The sequence below is a fragment of the Triticum aestivum genome, chromosome 7B, assembly GCF_018294505.1.
Source record: "Triticum aestivum cultivar Chinese Spring chromosome 7B, IWGSC CS RefSeq v2.1, whole genome shotgun sequence".
Taxonomy (NCBI): Eukaryota; Viridiplantae; Streptophyta; class Magnoliopsida; order Poales; family Poaceae; genus Triticum; species Triticum aestivum.
In genome coordinates this window covers 675,328,485-675,345,181 of record NC_057813.1, presented here as the reverse complement: position 1 = coordinate 675,345,181, position 16,697 = coordinate 675,328,485, and positions in this window count along the sequence as shown.

The following is a 16,697-nucleotide window of genomic DNA, read 5'->3' as shown; positions in this document are numbered from 1 at the left end:
GTTTGCTTTATGACCATTTCGTGTAAGGAAATTACGACCTTTCTGACCAAAATGGTCGCAATGGTTTAGGGTTTGGAGCCCCCCGAACAGCTTTTGACCAATTGGTCTGAAATGGTCATAGATCTATGACCAATTCTTCCAGGGTCACTGACAGAAGGTCACAAGTTGACATATTTCTTGTAGTGACCGTGCTGACTGCTCCGGTGACCGAACCGAGTCCGGCCAGGTATATATATATATATTAGTTAAGCCCGTGCTGACTAGTTAATTGATGCACTCATTGTTTTGGTATATGTACACATATTAATTAACTTTCTTCCTTTTTCTAGCCCTCCGGATCGAGCACAACTTCAGTAAGGAGACGAGGCCCGAGGAAAAAGTTGAGCTCGGATGAAAGGTTTGAGATCACAGCAATCGCGCGCGATGGCGAACCGATTGAACCCATCCGGACAAAGAACGCATTTGTTGCTCAGTGCGAGGTTCTTGTTAGGGACAATATCCCGATCAGCATTCACCAATGGTATAAGCCTAAAGAGGAAGACCCTCATGTGTCTTATGTCAATGATATGCAGAAAGATGATCTTTGGACTGAGCTCCATGAGGTCGAGGCTGGCGGCGGGGGAGGAGAGGTCCAGCTCCATGAGGTCGAGGCTGGCGGTAGGGGACTCGGCGAGGACGGCCTGGCGCACGTCCTCTGCGGCGGCGAGGTTGCGGACGGCCATGACGACGTGGGCCCCGCGTGCCGCCAGCACCCGTGCCGTCTCCGCGCCGATCCCGCTCGACGCACCCGTGACTATTGCGGTTAGGCCGGACGCGGAAATGCCGGCGGTGACGTGGTCGACGGTGGAGGCCCAGGAGAAGCCCGAGGCGCCCTTTCGGCTGAAGATCCAAGGCAGAGAGGGAAATCGAGATGTGTGAGAGAGAGAAAGGAGGAAGAAAGAGAGCACGGGAAGAAGAGAACAGAGAAGAAGGGTGGCACTCATCTGCTGGCTCCGGCAAGCTGTGGATGGTGGTCGCCGGCGGCGGCATGCAAAAACACAAGAGGAGCTCCTCTCTTGGGGCTCGGGTGCGGGGAATCCTGGGAGGAGGCTGCGAGGACAGGCGCACTCGGGCGCTCGCTCGATCTCCTCGGACATAGAGGTGGCCGGGAGATGCGGAGAGGGGAGGGAGGCATGAGGTCGGCGGTGGTGGGTAAGGAGGACGGCGAGGTCGGCGGTGGGTGGGAGAGGACTGGATCGGGAGGGGGCGGGTACGGGGAGGAGGGGGCGGCGGCGACGGGGACATTGGGAGCAGGGAGGAGGGTGCGATGGGGGATCTAATCTAGGGTTTGGGCTGCGGGGGGAGGGGGTATCTCCTTTTTTCTGTAGATAGATGGATGGACGGATGTGGAGATATGTATGGATGGATGGCTGGATGGGCGTCATGTCATCGATCCCTGGGAAGAGTTTTGATTGGTTCAGAAAATCAGTGATCTAAAATAGTTTTCAAGTACTAAAAATAATCTTATGGCCACATTCTTGGCATAGTTTATTCAAATGATCTGATATTATGCACAAGGGGGCATCTTGGAATTCCAAACAATGTTGCCTAAGGAAGTTTTCATTTTCTTTGCACGGAAAATTCATTTTTCATTTTCCGAGTGCCCAAAATGAGTTTTTTTGTGAAGGAACTACCAAATAATTGTTGCAAAAATGGACCAAATCAATTTTATAAAATACTAGGCCATATATAATGCATAATTAACAAAATGGTTGGGTGTCAAAAGTTTTGATCCACCTCTGGTGAAAAAGACAAATTGTCGTCGATTCAGCTAGAAGCGGGTCAAATTTGAACTGCAGGTGCCTCATAGTTTGCTATTGATTTTTTCCAAAAATCCTTTCTAGGTACATAAGTACCTATTTAATCAGAGAAACACCAAAAAAATTCCAAGATTCAACCACTAGCTAGGAACGGTCATTCCCGCCGTTTTGACCGCATTTTGAAACGGGCACAAAAAATTCAAAAAAAATCAAAAAATTGGGAAACCTTCGCATTGTGTCATTATATGTGGCAAATTTCCCAGTAAAAATAACAAACTTGTAATACAGCAATTATTTTAAAAAAGTGTTCTCAGAAACGAGCTATCAAGCGTGAAGATGCATGGCTTTCAACCCAAATGAACAATCTTATGGCCACATTCATGGCATAGTTTGTTCAAATGATCTCATATTGTGCACAAGGGTGCATATTAGAATGGCAAACAATGTTGCCTAAGGAAGTTTTCATTTTCTTTGGACGAAAAAACCATTTTTCATTTTCCGAGTACCCGAAAGGAGGTTTTTTTGTGAAGGAACTACCAAATAATTGTTGCAAAATTGGACCAAATCATTTTTATAAAATACTAGGACATATTTAATGCACAATTGAGCAAATGGTTGGGTGTAAAAAGTTTTGATCCACCTCTCGTGAAAAAGACAAATTTCCGCCAATTCAGCTAGAACCGGGTCAAATTTGAACTGCAGCTGCCTCATAGTTTGCTATTTATTTTTCCAAAAATCATTTATAGGTACATAAGTACCTATTTAATCATAGAAACACCAAAAAAATTCCAAGATTCAACAACTAGATAGGAACGGTCATTCCCGCCGTTTTGACCGCATTATGAAACAGGCATAAAAAATTTAAAAAAATCAAAAAAATTGGGAAACCTTCGCATTGGGTCATTATATGTGGCCAAGTTCCCAGGAAAAATAACAAACTTGTAATACGGCAATTATTTTAAAAAAGTGTTCTCAGAAATGAGCTATCATCTCTCAAGATTCATGACTTTCAAGGCAAATGATCAAACTTATGGCCACATTCGTGGCATAGTTTGTTCAAATGATCTCATATTGTGCACAAGGGTGAATATTGGAATGGCAAACAATGTTGCCTAAGGAAGTTTTCATTTTCTGTGGACGAAAAAACCAGTTTTCATTTTTCGAGTGCCCAAAAGGAGGTTTTATTGTGAAGGAACTACCAAATAATTGTTGCAAAATTGGACCAAATCATTTTTCTAAAATACTAGGACATATTTAATGCACAATTGACCAAATGGTTGGGTGTAAAAAGTTTTGATCCACCTCTCGTGAAAAAGGCAAATTTCCGCCGATTTAGTTGGAAGCGGGTCAAATTTGAATTGCAGCTGCCTCATAGTTTGCTATTTATTTTTTCCAAAAATCATTTCTAGTTACATAAGTACCTATTTAATCAGAAATACATGGTTTGATGGAGAGACATCGAGGTTTCGACGGTGGCCGAGGGCCCCAACTCTAGAGCGCGTAAGCTCGCATGCCGGCCGCGTGGTCACCGCGTGACCGCAGCGTTGCCATGTGTTCTGGGCGGCCTAGGCATGTCTAGTGGTTTGGGAACTCCCCAGGTAGGTGCTAGGAAGAAAATCACAACATAAGATTCTCACGAGGAGACCGATCGATGCTTAAACATGAATAAGCAGCCAAGTGTTTGATTAGCGGTACGGGAAATGTACATGGCTAATGGCCATGAGTTTTGGCTGAGGATGATCAGTTACTAAGAAGACCGTCTTCACAAATTTTCAGCTCAAAAGGAGGAGCCTAGGTGGTACTTGCTTTGCAAACCACCACACTGGACATAAATACGAATGTTGAAGCTCGGCTCAAAATAATGAATGGATTGAGCTGGCATTTGGTGGAGCATGGTTATTCGGGCATAGGAAAGCACTGTAGAAAATGGATACTATTTGCACATGCCAAAGTGGTACTTCCTTCACAAACTGTTGTTCTGAACAGAATAGGAAAATGAATATTTTTGAATTATTTTTGAACTAGGAAAGGAAGGTTTTTACATATTTGACGAAGATATGACCCAAAGAATTTATGAGATTTGTTTGGGATTTTTGGGAATGACAGAAACATAGGTGGCTTCACAACCTAGGGCAAAAACTGCCACATGGACATGACACATAGGCAAAACTGATGAGATGGCGCCTAGTCATCGCAACCCACCACAATTTACAAGGCTATGACCATCTATATTGGTCGTTAACAACTAGAAATAAGGCAGCGGACTAGCGCTGTTTGCTTTATGACCATTTCGTGTAAGGAAATTACGACCTTTCTGACCAAAATGGTCGCAATGGTTTAGGGTTTGGAGCCCCCCGAACAGCTTTTGACCAATTGGTCTGAAATGGTCATAGATATATGACCAATTCTTCCAGGGTCACTGACAGAAGGTCACAAGTTGACATATTTCTTGTAGTGACCGTGCTGACTGCTCCGGTGACCGAACCGAGTCCGGCCGGGTATATATATATTAGTTAAGCCCGTGCTGACTAGTTAATTGATGCACTCATTGTTTTGGTATATGTACACATATTAATTAACTTTCTTCCTTTTTCTAGCCCTCCGGATCGAGCACAACTTCAGTAAGGAGACGAGGCCCGAAGAAAAAGTTGAGCTCGGATGAAAGGTTTGAGATCACAGCAATCGCGCGCGATGGCGAACCGATTGAACCCATCCGGACAAAGAACGCATTTGTTGCTCAGTGCGGGGTTCTTGTTAGGGACAAGATCCCGATCAGCATCCACCAATGGTATAAGCCTAAGGAGGAAGACCCTCATGTGTCTTATGTCAATGATATGCAGAAAGATGATCTTTGGACTGAGCTCCATGAGGTCGAGGCTGGCGGCGGGGGAGGAGAGGTCCAGCTCCATGAGGTCGAGGCTGGAGGCAGGGGACTCGGCGAGGACGGCCTGGCGCACGTCCTCTGCAGCGGCGAGGTTGCGGACGGCCATGACGACGTGGGCCCCGCGTGCCGCCAGTACCCGTGCCGTCTCCGCGCCGATCCCGCTCGACGCACCCGTGACTATTGCGGTGAGGCCGAACGCGGAGATGCCGGCGGTGACGTGGTCGACGATGGAGGCCCAGGAGAAGCCCGAGGCACCCTTTCGGCTGAAGATCCAAGGCAGAGAGAGAAATCGAGATGTGTGAGAGAGAGAAAGGAGGAAGAAAGAGAGCACGGGAAGAAGAGAACAGAGAAGAAGGGTGGCACTCATCTGCTGGCTCCGGCAAGCTGTGGATGGTGGTCGCCGGCGGCGGCATGCAAAAACACAAGAGGAGCTCCTCTCTTGGGGCTCGGGTGCGGGGAATCCTGGGAGGAGGCTGCGAGGACGGGCGCACTAGGGCGCTCGCTCGATCTCCTCGGACGTAGAGGTGGCCGGGAGATGCGGACAGGGGAGGGAGGCACGAGGTCGGCGGTGGTGGGTAAGGAGGACGGCGAGGTCGGCGGTGGGTGGGAGAGGACTGGATCGGGAGGGGGCGGGTACGGGGAGGAGGGGGCGGCGGCGACGGGGACATTGGGAGCAGGAAGGAGGGTGCGATGGGGGATCTAATCTAGGGTTTGGGCTGCGGGGGGAGGGGGTATCTCCTTTTTTTCTGTAGATAGATGGATGGACGGATGTGGAGATATGTATGGATGGATGGCTGGATGGGCGCCATGTCATCGATCCCTGGGAAGAGTTTTGATTGGTTTAGAAAATCAGTGATCTAAAATAGTTTTCAAGTACTAAAAATAATCTTATGGCCACATTCTTGGCATAGTTTATTCAAATGATCTCATATTATGCACAAGGGGGCATCTTGGAATTCCAAACAATGTTGCCTAAGGAAGTTTTCATTTTCTTTGCACGGAAAATTCATTTTTCATTTTCCGAGTGCCCAAAATGAGTTTTTTTGTGAAGGAACTACCAAATAATTGTTGCAAAAATGGACCAAATCAATTTTATAAAATACTAGGCCATATATAATGCACAATTGACAAAATGGTTGGGTGTCAAAAGTTTTGATCCACCTCTGGTGAAAAAGACAAATTGTCGTCGATGCAGTTGGAAGCGGGTCAAATTTGAACTGCAGGTGCCTCATAGTTTGCTATTTATTTTTTCCAAAAATCCTTTCTAGGTACATAAGTACCTATTTAATCAGAGAAACACCAAAAAAATTCCAAGATTCAACCACTAGCTAGGAACGGTCATTCCCGCCGTTTTGACCGCATTTTGAAACGGGCATAAAAAATTCAAAAAAAATCAAAAAATTGGGAAACCTTTGCATTGTGTCATTATATGTGGCAAAGTTCCCAGGAAAAATAACAAACTTGTAATACGGCAATTATTTTAAAAAAGTGTTCTCAGAAACGAGCTATCAAGCGTGAAGATGCATGGCTTTCAACCCAAATGATCAATCTTATGGCCACATTCATGGCATAGTTTGTTCAAATGATCTCATATTGTGCACAAGGGTGCATATTAGAATGGCAAACAATGTTGCCTAAGGAAGTTTTCATTTTCTTTGGACGAAAAAACCATTTTTCATTTTCCGAGTGCCCGAAAGGAGGTTTTTTTGTGAAGGAACTACCAAATAATTGTTGCAAAATTGGACCAAATCATTTTTCTAAAATACTAGGACATATTTAATGCACAATTGACCAAATGGTTGGGTGTAAAAAGTTTTGATCCAACTCTCATGAAAATGACAAATTTCCGCCGATTCAGCTAGAAGCGGGTCTAATTTGAACTGCAGTTGCCTCATAGTTTGCTATTTATTTTTCCAAAAATCATTTATAGGTACATAAGTACCTATTTAATCAGAGAAGCACCAAAAAAATTCCAAGATTCAACAACTAGATAGGAACGGTCATTCCCGCCATTTTGACCGCATTTTGAAACAGGCATAAAAAATTTAAAAAAATCAAAAAAATTGGGAAACCTTCGCATTGTGTCATTATATGTGGCCAAGTTCCCAGGAAAAATAACAAACTTGTAATACGGCAATTATTTCAAAAAAGTGTTCTCAGAAATGAGCTATCATCTCTCAAGATTCATGACTTTCAAGGCAAATGATCAAACTTATGGCTACATTCGTGGCATAGTTTGTTCAAATGATCTCATATCGTGCACAAGGGTGCATATTGGAATGGCAAACAATGTTGCCTAAGGAAGTTTTCATTTTCTGTGGACGAAAAAACCATTTTTTTCGAGTGCCCAAAAGGAGGTTTTATTGTGAAGGAACTACCAAATAATTGTTGCAAAATTGGACCAAATCATTTTTCTAAAATACTAGGACATATTTAATGCACAATTTACCAAATGGTTGGGTGTAAAAAGTTTTGATCCACCTCCCGTGAAAAAGACAAATTTCTGCCGATTCAGTTGGAAGCGGGTCAAATTTGAACTGCAGCTGCCTCATAGTTTGCTATTTATTTTTTCCAAAAATCATTTCTAGTTACATAAGTACCTATTTAATCAGAAATACATGGTTTGATGGAGAGACATCGAGGTTTCGACGCTGGCCGAGGGCCCCAACTCTAGAGCGCGTAAGCTCGCATGCCGGCCGCGTGGTCACCGCGTGACCGCGGCGTTGCCATGTGTTCTGGGCGGCCTAGGCATGTCTAGTGGTTTGGGAACTCCCCAGGTAGGTGCTAGGAAGAAAATCACAACATAAGATTCTCACGAGGAGACCGATCGATGCTTAAACATGAATAAGCAGCCAAGTGTTTGATTAGCGGTACGGGAAATGTACATGGCTAATGGCCGTGAGTTTTGGCTGAGGATGATCAGTTACTAAGAAGACCGTCTTCACAAATTTTCAGCTCAAAAGGAGGATCCTAGGTGGTACTTGCTTTGCAAACCACCACACTGGACATAAATACGAATGTTGAAGCTCGGCTCAAAATAATGAATGGATTGAGCTGGCATTTGGTGGAGGATGGTTATTCGGACATAGGAAAGCACTGTAGAAAATGGATACTATTTGCACATGCCAAAGTGGTACTTCCTTCACAAACTGTTGTTCTGAACAGAATAGGAAAATGAATATTTTTGAATTATTTTTGAACTAGGAAAGGAAGGTTTTTACATATTTGACGAATATATGACCCAAAGAATTTATGAGATTTGTTTGGGAATTTTGGGAATGACAGAAACATAGGTGGCTTCACAACCTAGGGCAAAAACTGCCACATGGACATGACACATAGGCAAAACTGATGAGATGGCGCCTAGTCATCGCAACCCACCACAATTTACAAGGCTATGACCATCTATATTGGTCGTTAACAACTAGAAATAAGGCAGCGGACTAGTGTTGTTTGCTTTATGACCATTTCGTGTAAGGAAATTACGACCTTTCTGACCAAAATGGTCGCAATGGTTTAGGGTTTGGAGCCCCCCGAACAGCTTTTGACCAATTGGTCTGAAATGGTCATAAATCTATGACAAATTCTTCCAGGGTCACTTACAGAAGGTCACAAGTTGACATATTTCTTGTAGTGACCGTGCTGACTGCTCCGGTGACCGAACCGAGTCCGGCCAGGTATATATATATATTAGTTAAGCCCGTGCTGACTAGTTAATTGATGCACTCATTGTTTTGGTATATGTACACATATTAATTAACTTTCTTCCTTTTTCTAGCCCTCCGGATCGAGCACAACTTCAGTAAGGAGACGAGGCCCGAGGAAAAAGTTGAGCTCGGATGAAAGGTTTGAGATCACAGCAATCGCGCGCGATGGCGAACCGATTGAACCCATCCGGACAAAGAACGCATTTGTTGCTCAGTGCGAGGTTCTTGTTAGGGACAATATCCCGATCAGCATTCACCAATGGTATAAGCCTAAAGAGGAAGACCCTCATGTGTCTTATGTCAATGATATGCAGAAAGATGATCTTTGGACTGAGCTCCATGAGGTCGAGGCTGGCGGCGGGGGAGGAGAGGTCCAGCTCCATGAGGTCGAGGCTGGCGGTAGGGGACTCGGCGAGGACGGCCTGGCGCACGTCCTCTACGGCGGCGAGGTTGCGGACGACCATGACGACGTGGGCCCCGCGTGCCGCCAGCACCCGTGCCGTCTCCGCGCCGATCCCGCTCGACGCACCCGTGACTATTGCGGTGAGGCCGGACGCGGAAATGCCGGCAGTGACGTGGTCGACGGTGGAGGCCCAGGAGAAGCCCGAGGCGCCCTTTCGGCTGAAGATCCAAGGCAGAGAGAGAAATCGAGATGTGTGAGAGAGAGAAAGGAGGAAGAAAGAGAGCACGGGAAGAAGAGAACAGAGAAGAAGGGTGGCACTCATCTGCTGGCTCCGGCAAGCTGTGGATGGTGGTCGCCGGCGGCGGCATGCAAAAACACAAGAGGAGCTCCTCTCTTGGGGCTCGGGTGCGGGGAATCCTGGGAGGAGGCTGCGAGGACAGGCGCACTCGGGCGCTCGCTCGATCTCCTCGGACATAGAGGTGGCCGGGAGATGCGGAGAGGGGAGGGAGGCATGAGGTCGGCGGTGGTGGGTAAGGAGGACGGCGAGGTCGGCGGTAGGTGGGAGAGGACTGGATCGGGAGGGGGCGGGTACGGGGAGGAGGGGGCGGCGGCGACGGGGACATTGGGAGCAGGGAGGAGGGTGCGATGGGGGATCTAATCTAGGGTTTGGGCTGCGGGGGGAGGGGGTATCTCCTTTTTTCTGTAGATAGATGGATGGACGGATGTGGAGATATGTATGGATGGATGGCTGGATGGGCGTCATGTCATCGATCCCTGGGAAGAGTTTTGATTGGTTCAGAAAATCAGTGATCTAAAATAGTTTTCAAGTACTAAAAATAATCTTATGGCCACATTCTTGGCATAGTTTATTCAAATGATCTGATATTATGCACAAGGGGGCATCTTGGAATTCCAAACAATGTTGCCTAAGGAAGTTTTCATTTTCTTTGCACGGAAAATTCATTTTTCATTTTCCGAGTGCCCAAAATGAGTTTTTTTGTGAAGGAACTACCAAATAATTGTTGCAAAAATGGACCAAATCAATTTTATAAAATACTAGGCCATATATAATGCATAATTAACAAAATGGTTGGGTGTCAAAAGTTTTGATCCACCTCTGGTGAAAAAGACAAATTGTCGTCGATTCAGTTGGAAGCGGGTCAAATTTGAACTGCAGGTGCCTCATAGTTTGCTATTGATTTTTTCCAAAAATCCTTTCTAGGTACATAAGTACCTATTTAATCAGAGAAACACCAAAAAAATTCCAAGATTCAACCACTAGCTAGGAACGGTCATTCCCGCCGTTTTGACCGCATTTTGAAACGGGCATAAAAAATTCAAAAAAAATCAAAAAATTGGGAAACCTTCGCATTGTGTCATTATATGTGGCAAATTTCCCAGTAAAAATAACAAACTTGTAATACATCAATTATTTTAAAAAAGTGTTCTCAGAAACGAGCTATCAAGCGTGAAGATGCATGGCTTTCAACCCAAATGATCAATCTTATGGCCACATTCATGGCATAGTTTGTTCAAATGATCTCATATTGTGCACAAGGGTGCATATTAGAATGGCAAACAATGTTGCCTAAGGAAGTTTTCATTTTCTTTGGACGAAAAAACCATTTTTCATTTTCCGAGTACCCGAAAGGAGGTTTTTTTGTGAAGGAACTACCAAATAATTGTTGCAAAACTGGACCAAATTATTTTTATAAAATACTAGGACATATTTAATGCACAATTGAGCAAATGGTTGGGTGTAAAAAGTTTTGATCCACCTCTCGTGAAAAAGACAAATTTCCGCCAATTCAGCTAGAACCGGGTCAAATTTGAACTGCAGCTGCCTCATAGTTTGCTATTTATTTTTCCAAAAATCATTTATAGGTACATAAGTACCTATTTAATCATAGAAACACCAAAAAAATTCCAAGATTCAACAACTAGATAGGAACGGTCATTCCCGCCGTTTTGACCGCATTATGAAACAGGCATAAAAAATTTAAAAAAATCAAAAAAATTGGGAAACCTTCGCATTGGGTCATTATATGTGGCCAAGTTCCCAGGAAAAATAACAAACTTGTAATACGGCAATTATTTTAAAAAAGTGTTCTCAGAAATGAGCTATCATCTCTCAAGATTCATGACTTTCAAGGCAAATGATCAAACTTATGGCCACATTCGTGGCATAGTTTGTTCAAATAATCTCATATTGTGCACAAGGGTGAATATTGGAATGGCAAACAATGTTGCCTAAGGAAGTTTTCATTTTCTGTGGACGAAAAAACCATTTTTCATTTTTCGAGTGCCCAAAAGGAGGTTTTATTGTGAAGGAACTACCAAATAATTGTTGCAAAATTGGACCAAATCATTTTTCTAAAATACTAGGACATATTTAATGCACAATTGACCAAATGGTTGGGTGTAAAAAGTTTTGATCCACCTCTCGTGAAAAAGGCAAATTTCCGCCGATTCAGTTGGAAGCGGGTCAAATTTGAATTGCAGCTGCCTCATAGTTTGCTATTTATTTTTTCCAAAAATCATTTCTAGTTACATAAGTACCTATTTAATCAGAAATACATGGTTTGATGGAGAGACATCGAGGTTTCGACGGTGGCCGAGGGCCCCAACTCTAGAGCGCGTAAGCTCACATGCCGGCCGCGTGGTCACCGCGTGACCGCGGCGTTGCCATGTGTTCTGGGCGGCCTAGGCATGTCTAGTGGTTTGGGAACTCCCCAGGTAGGTGCTAGGAAGAAAATCACAACATAAGATTCTCACGAGGAGACCGATCGATGCTTAAACATGAATAAGCAGCCAAGTGTTTGATTAGCGGTACGGGAAATGTACATGGCTAATGGCCGTGAGTTTTGGCTGAGGATGATCAGTTACTAAGAAGACCGTCTTCACAAATTTTCAGCTCAAAAGGAGGAGCCTAGGTGGTACTTGCTTTGCAAACCACCACACTGGACATAAATACGAATGTTGAAGCTCGGCTCAAAATAATGAATGGATTGAGCTGGCATTTGGTGGAGCATGGTTATTCGGGCATAGGAAAGCACTGTAGAAAATGGATACTATTTGCACATGCCAAAGTGGTACTTCCTTCACAAACTGTTGTTCTGAACAGAATAGGAAAATGAATATTTTTGAATTATTTTTGAACTAGGAAAGGAAGGTTTTTACATATTTGACGAAGATATGACCCAAAGAATTTATGAGATTTGTTTGGGATTTTTGGGAATGACAGAAACATAGGTGGCTTCACAACCTAGGGCAAAAACTACCACATGGACATGACACATAGGCAAAACTGATGAGATGGCGCCTAGTCATCGCAACCCACCACAATTTACAAGGCTATGACCATCTATATTGGTCGTTAACAACTAGAAATAAGGCAGCGGACTAGCGCTGTTTGCTTTATGACCATTTCGTGTAAGGAAATTACGACCTTTCTGACCAAAATGGTCGCAATGGTTTAGGGTTTGGAGCCCCCCGAACAGCTTTTGACCAATTGGTCTGAAATGGTCATAGATCTATGACCAATTCTTCCAGGGTCACTGACAGAAGGTCACAAGTTGACATATTTCTTGTAGTGACCGTGCTGACTGCTCCGGTGACCGAACCGAGTCCGGCCGGGTATATATATATTAGTTAAGCCCGTGCTGACTAGTTAATTGATGCACTCATTGTTTTGGTATATGTACACATATTAATTAACTTTCTTCCTTTTTCTAGCCCTCCGGATCGAGCACAACTTCAGTAAGGAGACGAGGCCCGAAGAAAAAGTTGAGCTCGGATGAAAGGTTTGAGATCACAGCAATCGCGCGCGATGGCGAACCGATTGAACCCATCCGGACAAAGAACGCATTTGTTGCTCAGTGCGGGGTTCTTGTTAGGGACAAGATCCCGATCAGCATCCACCAATGGTATAAGCCTAAGGAGGAAGACCCTCATGTGTCTTATGTCAATGATATGCAGAAAGATGATCTTTGGACTGAGCTCCATGAGGTCGAGGCTGGCGGCGGGGGAGGAGAGGTCCAGCTCCATGAGGTCGAGGCTGGAGGCAGGGGACTCGGCGAGGACGGCCTGGCGCACGTCCTCTGCAGCGGCGAGGTTGCGGACGGCCATGACGACGTGGGCCCCGCGTGCCGCCAGTACCCGTGCCGTCTCCGCGCCGATCCCGCTCGACGCACCCGTGACTATTGCGGTGAGGCCGAACGCGGAGATGCCGGCGGTGACGTGGTCGACGATGGAGGCCCAGGAGAAGCCCGAGGCACCCTTTCGGCTGAAGATCCAAGGCAGAGAGAGAAATCGAGATGTGTGAGAGAGAGAAAGGAGGAAGAAAGAGAGCACGGGAAGAAGAGAACAGAGAAGAAGGGTGGCACTCATCTGCTGGCTCCGGCAAGCTGTGGATGGTGGTCGCCGGCGGCGGCATGCAAAAACACAAGAGGAGCTCCTCTCTTGGGGCTCGGGTGCGGGGAATCCTGGGAGGAGGCTGCGAGGGCGGGCGCACTAGGGCGCTCGCTCGATCTCCTCGGACGTAGAGGTGGCCGGGAGATGTGGAGAGGGGAGGGAGGCACGAGGTCGGCGGTGGTGGGTAAGGAGGACGGCGAGGTCGGCGATGGGTGGGAGAGGACTGGATCGGGAGGGGGCGGGTACGGGGAGGAGGGGGCGGCGGCGACGGGGACATTGGGAGCAGGAAGGAGGGTGCGATGGGGGATCTAATCTAGGGTTTGGGCTGCAGGGGGAGGGGGTATCTCCTTTTTTTCTGTAGATAGATGGATGGACGGATGTGGAGATATGTATGGATGGATGGCTGGATGGGCGCCATGTCATCGATCCCTGGGAAGAGTTTTGATTGGTTCAGAAAATCAGTGATCTAAAATAGTTTTCAAGTACTAAAAATAATCTTATGGCCACATTCTTGGCATAGTTTATTCAAATGATCTCATATTATGCACAAGGGGGCATCTTGGAATTCCAAACAATGTTGCCTAAGGAAGTTTTCATTTTCTTTGCACGGAAAATTCATTTTTCATTTTCCGAGTGCCCAAAATGAGTTTTTTTGTGAAGGAACTACCAAATAATTGTTGCAAAAATGGACCAAATCAATTTTATAAAATACTAGGCCATATATAATGCACAATTGACAAAATGGTTGGGTGTCAAAAGTTTTGATCCACCTCTGGTGAAAAAGACAAATTGTCGTCGATGCAGTTGGAAGCGGGTCAAATTTGAACTGCAGGTGCCTCATAGTTTGCTATTTATTTTTTCCAAAAATCCTTTCTAGGTACATAAGTACCTATTTAATCAGAGAAACACCAAAAAAATTCCAAGATTCAACCACTAGCTAGGAACGGTCATTCCCGCCGTTTTGACCGCATTTTGAAACGGGCATAAAAAATTCAAAAAAAATCAAAAAATTGGGAAACCTTCGCATTGTGTCATTATATGTGGCAAAGTTCCCAGGAAAAATAACAAACTTGTAATACGGCAATTATTTTAAAAAAGTGTTCTCAGAAACGAGCTATCAAGCGTGAAGATGCATGGCTTTCAACCCAAATGATCAATCTTATGGCCACATTCATGGCATAGTTTGTTCAAATGATCTCATATTGTGCACAAGGGTGCATATTAGAATGGCAAACAATGTTGCCTAAGGAAGTTTTCATTTTCTTTGGACGAAAAAACCATTTTTCATTTTTCGAGTGCCCGAAAGGAGGTTTTTTTGTGAAGGAACTACCAAATAATTGTTGCAAAATTGGACCAAATCATTTTTCTAAAATACTAGGACATATTTAATGCACAATTGACCAAATGGTTGGGTGTAAAAAGTTTTGATCCAGCTCTCATGAAAATGACAAATTTCCGCCGATTCAGCTAGAAGCGGGTCTAATTTGAACTGCAGTTGCCTCATAGTTTGCTATTTATTTTTCCAAAAATCATTTATAGGTACATAAGTACCTATTTAATCAGAGAAACACCAAAAAAATTCCAAGATTCAACAACTAGATAGGAACGGTCATTCCCGCCATTTTGACCGCATTTTGAAACAGGCATAAAATTTTTAAAAAAATCAAAAAAATTGGGAAACCTTCGCATTGTGTCATTATATGTGGCCAAGTTCCCAGGAAAAATAACAAACTTGTAATACGGCCATTATTTCAAAAACGTGTTCTCAGAAATGAGCTATCATCTCTCAAGATTCATGACTTTCAAGGCAAATGATCAAACTTATGGCCACATTCATGGCATAGTTTGTTCAAATGATCTCATATTGTGCACAAGGGTGCATATTGGAATGGCAAACAATGTTGCCTAAGGAAGTTTTCATTTTCTTTGGACGAAAAAACCATTTTTCATTTTTCGAGTGCTTAAAAGGAGGTTTTTTTGTGAAGGAACTACCAAATAATTGTTGCAAAATTGGACCAAATCATTTTTCTAAAATACTAGGACGTATTTAATGCACAATTGACCAAATGGTTGGGTGTAAAAAGTTTTGATCCACCTCTCGTGAAAAAGACAAATTTCCGCCGATTCAGTTGGAAGCGGGTCAAATTTGAACAGCATCTGCCTCATAGTTTGCTATTTATTTTTTCCAAAAATCATTACTAGTTACATAAGTACCTATTTAATCAGAAATACATGGTTTGATGGAGAGACATCGAGGTTTCGACGGTGGCCGAGGGCCCCAATTCTAGAGCGCGTAAGCTCGCATGCCCGCCGCGTGGTCACCGCGTGACCGCGGCGTTGCCATGTGTTCTGGGCGGCCTAGGCATGTCTAGTGGTTTGGGAACTCCCCAGGTAGGTGCTAGGAAGAAAATCACAACATAAGATTCTCACGAGGAGACCGATCGATGCTTAAACATGAATAAGCAGCCAAGTGTTTGATTAGCGGTACGGGAAATGTACATGGCTAATGGCCGTGAGTTTTGGCTGAGGATGATCAGTTACTAAGAAGACCGTCTTCACAAATTTTCAGCTCAAAAGGAGGAGCCTAGGTGGTACTTGCTTTGCAAACCACCACACTGCGCATAAATGCGAATGTTGAAGCTCGGCTCAAAATAATGAATAGATTGAGCTGGCATTTGGTGGAGGATGGTTATTTGGGCATAGGAAAGCACTGTAGAAAATGGATACTATTTGCACATGCCAAAGTGGTACTTCCTTCACAAACTGTTGTTCTGAACAGAATAGGAAAATGAATATTTTTGAATTATTTTTGAACTAGGAAAGGAAGGTTTTTACATATTTGACGAATATATGACCCAAAGTATTTATGAGATTTGTTTGGGAATTTTGGGAATGACAGAAACATAGGTGGCTTCACAACCTAGGGCAAAAACTGCCACATGGACATGACACATAGGCAAAACTGATGAGATGGCGCCTAGTCATCGCAACCCACCACAATTTACAAGGCTATGACCATCTATATTGGTCGTTAACAACTAGAAATAAGGCAGCGGACTAGCGCTGTTTGCTTTATGACCATTTCGTGTAAGGAAATTACGACCTTTCTGACCAAAATGGTCGCAATGGTTTAGGGTTTGGAGCCCCCCGAACAGCTTTTGACCAATTGGTCTGAAATGGTCATAGATCTATGACCAATTCTTCCAGGGTCACTGACAGAAGGTCACAAGTTGACATATTTCTTGTAGTGACCGTGCTGACTGCTCCGGTGACCGAACCGAGTCCGGCCAGGTATATATATATTAGTTAAGCCCGTGCTGACTAGTTAATTGATGCACTCATTGTTTTGGTATATGTACACATATTAATTAACTTTCTTCCTTTTTCTAGCCCTCCGGATCGAGCACAACTTCAGTAAGGAGACGAGGCCCGAAGAAAAAGTTGAGCTCGGATGAAAGGTTTGAGATCACAGCAATCGCGCGCGACGGTGA